Raw genomic sequence first — 6,225 nt, forward strand, 5'->3', positions numbered from 1 at the left:
AATATCGATATAACCGGGACTATCGATATATCCGACCCTGCGCGCATGTAATTTTCTCCTTGCGTTCACAGAAATAGTATCGTAATAAGCGGTACTATCGAAATTCATTAGGTATGCACCTTAAACTCTGGTGCACCTTATAATGTGGTGTGCCTTATATTTGGCAAGTTTTGTATATTTACATACAGGTAGCATCCGATTTACGAGCGAGTTCCGTTCCGAACAAACGGTCGTAAGTTAAAATGGTCGTAAGTTGAAATCCATTCAAAATGTTGAATAGAGACTCGAAGGCTAAATGACTCATAAACTCCCTCTTATAATGTTAAAAATGGGGTCTGGAGGTCATGGTTGTAAGTCGGGTCGGTCGTAAGTCGGATGTTACTTGTATTGTATATATATTTTTTTTTTTTCATTCATTGAAGGTGTGCCTTATCGTCCGGTACACCTTATATGTAGAAGAAGTTTTAAAATCCACCATTCATTGGGGTTTGCCTTATACACCAGAAAATACAATAATTGCATTTTAGGGTATCACTGTACCTGAAAATGGCTTCCACTTAGTGACTAAACATGTTCACGAATGGCATAAACCAAAATGTCGATAACCTCTTTTCTGTCGCTATGACAACCCCAGTTGCAAGTAAAACACATAGTCCTTGAATTAACAATATATAATTTATTTACAGAGTTTTCAGGTTCAATTACTATACATACCTTTCTGAAATGTCATAGATCGATATATATTTATATATATATTTACATAAGGCCAAGTAAATACTTGAAAGCACTTAGAAACGAATTTCCAAAATTCTACCAAACAAATCCATCATGATATCCCAAAAGTACAGAAAATCATCATTTGCTGAAGTTTTTTTTTTCATTTTGCCACAAAAAAAGTCTCCCCAACAATGTACACCAAACGGCAAAATAAAAAAAAAAAGGTTGGTGGAACCAAACGAAAACAAACTCAAACCCAATCGAGATTATACAATTGCATAAGCGCAGTGGCATGTGTTAAGTAAGTACAGCATTTTTTTTGGAATGCGTAAAAGGCCCAAAAAACATTGAGTTGAGAAAGAGAAAAAGGCTTCAACACGTACAAAAACGTCTATGACGTCAAATAGGAACGAGTGATACAAAATGGACAGTTTGTGATGCAAACGTTGGATAAGCCGGCAACCTGTGAATTACATTAGTGGGACACACACGCACGTACACATCCACATACATTGTCATGCTCTGTAGCCATCCGTACACACACTCTCACTCACTCACTCACTCACTCACTCACTCACTCACTCACTCACTCACTCACTCACTCACTCACTCACTCACTCTCTGTCTTTCTCTTTCTCTCCCTCTCTGTCTTTCGCTTTATCTGTCTCTCCCTCTCTCTGTCTCTCACTCACTCACTCACTCACTCACTCACTCACTCACTCACTCTCTGCCTCTCTCTGTCTCTCTTACACACTCACTCTCTCTCTGTCTCTCTCACACACTCACTCACTCACTCACTCACTCACTCACTCACTCACTCACTCACTCACTCACTATCTCTTTCTGTCTCTCTCTCACTCATTCACTCACTCAGTCACTGGCACACTCACTCACTCACTCACTCACTCACTCACTCACTCACTATCTCTTTCTGTCTCTCTCTCACTCATTCACTCACTCAGTCACTGGCACACTCACTCACTCACTCTCTTTCTCTCTCTCTCTCTCACACACTGATTCACTCTCACTCACTCACTCACTCACTCACTCACTCACTCACTCACTCACTGAGTCACTCACTCTCTCTTTCTTTCTCTCTCTGTCACTCACTCACTCACTCCCTCACTCTCCCTCTCCTCTCTCACTCACCCTTTGCTCTCACTCACTCACTCACTCACTCACTCACTGAGTCACTCACTCTCTCTTTCTTTCTTCTCTCTCACTCACTCACTCACTCACTCACTCACTCACTCACTCACTCACTCACTCACTCACTCACTCACTCACTCCCTCACTCACTGAGTCACTCACTCTCTCTTTCTTTCTCTCTCTGTCACTCACTCACTCACTCACTCACTCACTCACTCTCACTCTCACTCTCCCTCGCTCACCCTTTGCTCACTCACTCACTCACTCACTCACTCACTCACTCACTCACTCACTCACTCACTCACTCACTCACGCACACACGCACGCACGCGGCATCTCAAACAAGGCCACGTCTGCCCTCCCACCGTCCCACCATTGGCGATCGACTGTTTTCAGCCCCCTATTTAAATCCTGACAGTCGTAAGTCCAACCATAGGCAAGGTGATGGCAAAGTAACAAAACACTGAAGCTTCCTTCCCTTTAAAAAAAGACTCCTCGCCCCCTAAAGCCTTTTAGAACACTGCAGAAAATCTCCACTGCTCGATTGCCAAACAACAGTTAAATAGGCAAACACGTCACGGTTTAAGACTTTGACAAATGCCGCGCAACTTATGTCTCATTTTATTTATTTATTTTGTTGTTGTCATTATTTGGCTTCATATTAAAATATATTTTACATTTCTTTACAAAGTGATCGCGCGCACTACCACACACACACACACACACACACACACACACACACATACATACACACGTCAACATGACGGCTGTAACAACAAAGATGTGGATGAAGAGAGGATGAAAACTTTGGTTATTGATTTTTAGATTAAGCACGCACACTTTCAAACTGCGATAGAAAATATTTTATATTACACGTGGACGTTAACCCTTTTTATGAACGAGATTTATTTGGTGAGATTAACATTAAATGTCAGAGGGGTTGAATGCTGTTTAAAAAAAAAACACACACACTTGGTGTGTCTGCATCAAGCGATCTCTGGTCATTGGAGGAAAAAAATAAAATAAAACTAATGAAGTCTGGTGGGGAAAAGAACCAAGTATCAGAGCTACCACTAATAGAGGAAAATACTTCTGTATTAGATATAAAAAAGACCTAGCATCGAAAGTAATGCACTTATGTATACATGAAAAATGTTGGATTTTAACACAAGAATCCAAAATGAAAAAAAAAACGGTGTATTGTATTCAAAATTAAATTAAACGATTCACTAAAATCTAGCATTTTCAACTTTTTTTTTGAGCCATCGTAACTTTTTTAATCGTTTTTTTTTTTTTTTTTGCGGCACACGACTAACAACCTTGTAGGAGCGAAGCAATCCGCTGCGTGTTGCCACACGGACGAAGATTAAAGTTACCCTCTCAGTCTTTACAGCACAGATACCGGACAATGACATTATATTTGAAAAAATGATGACGAAATGTTTTATAACAATTTAAATTAGGGAAAATAACTGACATTGAAATATTTCTCATGGCACACTAGTGTGCCGCGGCACAATGGGTGAAAATCACTGCACTTAGATGCATGTCAACCAGAAATAACTTGCAAATTCGATTGAAAATATAAAGGAGTACTGTCTAAATTTCACTTTATAAACGTTGTATGCTTACCAAGTTGACAGCGTTAGAACGCGATACAGTGCACGTTTTAATGGTTGACGCTTTGGCAAGATTAGACGAAGATTAGACATTGTCATGAACTAAAATAAGGTTGCGTTTTATTGAAAAAAAAAATCGACGTCAGCCAATCAGCCGTCGTCTCTTTTGATTGATACCCCGGCCAACCAATCAGAATACTTGCTCAAACAACGCAGTGTTTTAAGAGAACGGGCTCGTTCGCGAACGACACATCACTCATTGTGGCAGCTCCGTGAGTATCCCGAAAAATAGTATGCCAAGGTAAAATTTTCACAAATTTGACGTTCGTAAACCAAAAAATTCAGAAGCCAAGGGGTTCGTAAACCGAGGTATCACTGTATTGTCAATTCTCAAATGAATTTGTAATTGTTTGTATTACGTTCATCCTGTCTACGTGATATCTAATTTAAAACAGATGTCAGGTATTTGAACACCGACAATACAATGTCTGTAAAATAAGAATGTTTTAAATTAGAATTTGTAAATGGCAGTGAATGAGTTAATCATATAAAGTCTGCCTTTATTCTCATGCCACAAGGGCTTTTACTTTTTTGTTACCCATTTTTACAAAAACCTGATTCATGTAATATTATGATTGTGTCACTGTGTAATGTTTTTTTTTTGTCTTTTCGATACGGTGTGAACCTAATAGGCTGAAATAGGAAGGAGAGCTGCAGTAACCATATTGGAATAATGCTACGTTTAAGCACTACAAAAACACAAAAGTGTTCACTTTGTAAAAAAAAAAAAAATGCACGGAAACATAAAAATACATTCTAAAAATCCAGACAATCGTAAAAAAACGAAGCTCCGTTGTGTTGAAGGGCTTCGGAGCATACGGCAGTTGAGTGTGTCTTTAATGAAGGGATGGCGAGGGTGGGGAGGGGGCGTCTCTCCTGACAACTTTATAGACATCACATGCGGACCCTGAGGAAGTGCACAAAAACAAAAACATGCGCATACTCTATGGCTGAACCGGGGATTGAATTTAGCAGATCTTCTCCGGATACACGGCAAAAATATATATAGTGATACCTTAGCCTACGAACTTAATTGATTCCCAGACAGAGTGTATAAAGCGAAAAGTGTGTATCCCAAAAAATAATTTCCCATAGGAAACCATTAAAATGAGAATAATCCGTTCCCAGGTCCCCATAAAACATAATTTTCTACTTTCTAATTTTCTAAGCCTTAAAACTACACAAGATAGACACAAAATATACCTTCTTTTATGTATAATAAACGTGCTAGGGTATTACAATTAAATAAATAAACAGTACTGTATAATAAAGTCGTTTTATTTACCTTTGTGATGGTTGTTGATGGCTTGATGGAATGGAATGGCCGGTTTCATTAACATTAAACACTTGATGAGGAACATAACCTTCTTCTTTCGCCATCTTGAGGAATGATCCCTTGTAGGTGCTTTCTCTGCGATAATTTTACCTTGTTCCTCATCAATTCTGTTATGTTTAGCTGGGTTGATAGCTTTTTGCATCAAGTGTACAGATGGCTTGTGCGGGTTATTTGTGGAGCCTGATTGATGGGATATTTTAACCTTGCAGTCTACACTCTGCCTTTGAACTCTCAAAGTTGAAACTCTCACTGTAGTCTGCCTGTCTCTTTAATGTTTAAAACACCTCCCCGCACTGCTGGGTTCTTGACCAATCACGTGGCTTTAACCGAAGACTGGGGGCGGGGATTAGAGGACAAAAACAGTCGGCTGCCATTTTGTTGTATCCGGAAAAAAGTTCATATGCCAAGGTAAAATCTTCAGAAATGTAACGTTTGTAAACCGAAAAGTTCGTAAGCCAAGGGGTTTGTAAACCGAAGTATTACAGTATTTAGTTTTATCGGAAAGCCAGACCCAATCATCAAAAGATCCATATGACACGTGAGACATAGGTTCCCGACCCCTGCGTTAGGTGGTCAACAAACATCCCCCCACCCCTCCCGTGTGCTTCGCCATTAAAGCAATTACACGACACGTCACTTAAAGGACGGTGACGAAATGTGTTGCTTTCCAAGGAGCCCCCGCGGCGCCTTCATTAGCGATGGCGTGTGAATTAAAATGAAGAAATGAACGAGACCTCCCTTGGAAAGAACATACACGGAACATTGACGCAAAAGTAGAGGCGGGCGGTGGTGTGGGGGATTGGTCGGGGGGAGGGGTAACAGGGGTCCTCAGATGAACTTTCCACCCTAATAGCAGAAAATGCCTGCTTTAAATCGCTGATAACCTTGATATCCACTTTGGGTTTTTGTCCTCACTCACGCCCTATTTATTCGAGTATAACGCGCAAAATTTTTCACCTAAAAAAAGAACTCAAAGTTTGGGTGCGCGTTATAAATGAGGCTTGGGGGAAAAAAATCTCATATATATATATATATATATATATATATATATATATATATATATATATATATATACACAGTAAAGTCTCGTTATATCGATATCGGATATATCGATAGTCCCGGTTATATCGATACTATTTCTTTGCACGCACGGAGAAAATTACATGCAAACAGGGTCGGATATATCGATAGTCCCGGTTATATCGATATTTTTTCGGACTCCCTTGAATATCGATATAACGAGACTTTACTGTATATATAGTAAAGTCTCGTTATATTGATATTCTCGGGAGTCCGAAAAAATATCGATATAACCAGACTATCGATATATCAGATCCTGCGGCA

Source organism: Hippocampus bargibanti, linkage group LG02 (genome assembly GCF_051943395.1).
Source record: "Hippocampus bargibanti isolate YZ-2025 linkage group LG02, ASM5194339v1, whole genome shotgun sequence".
Taxonomy (NCBI): domain Eukaryota; kingdom Metazoa; phylum Chordata; class Actinopteri; order Syngnathiformes; family Syngnathidae; genus Hippocampus; species Hippocampus bargibanti.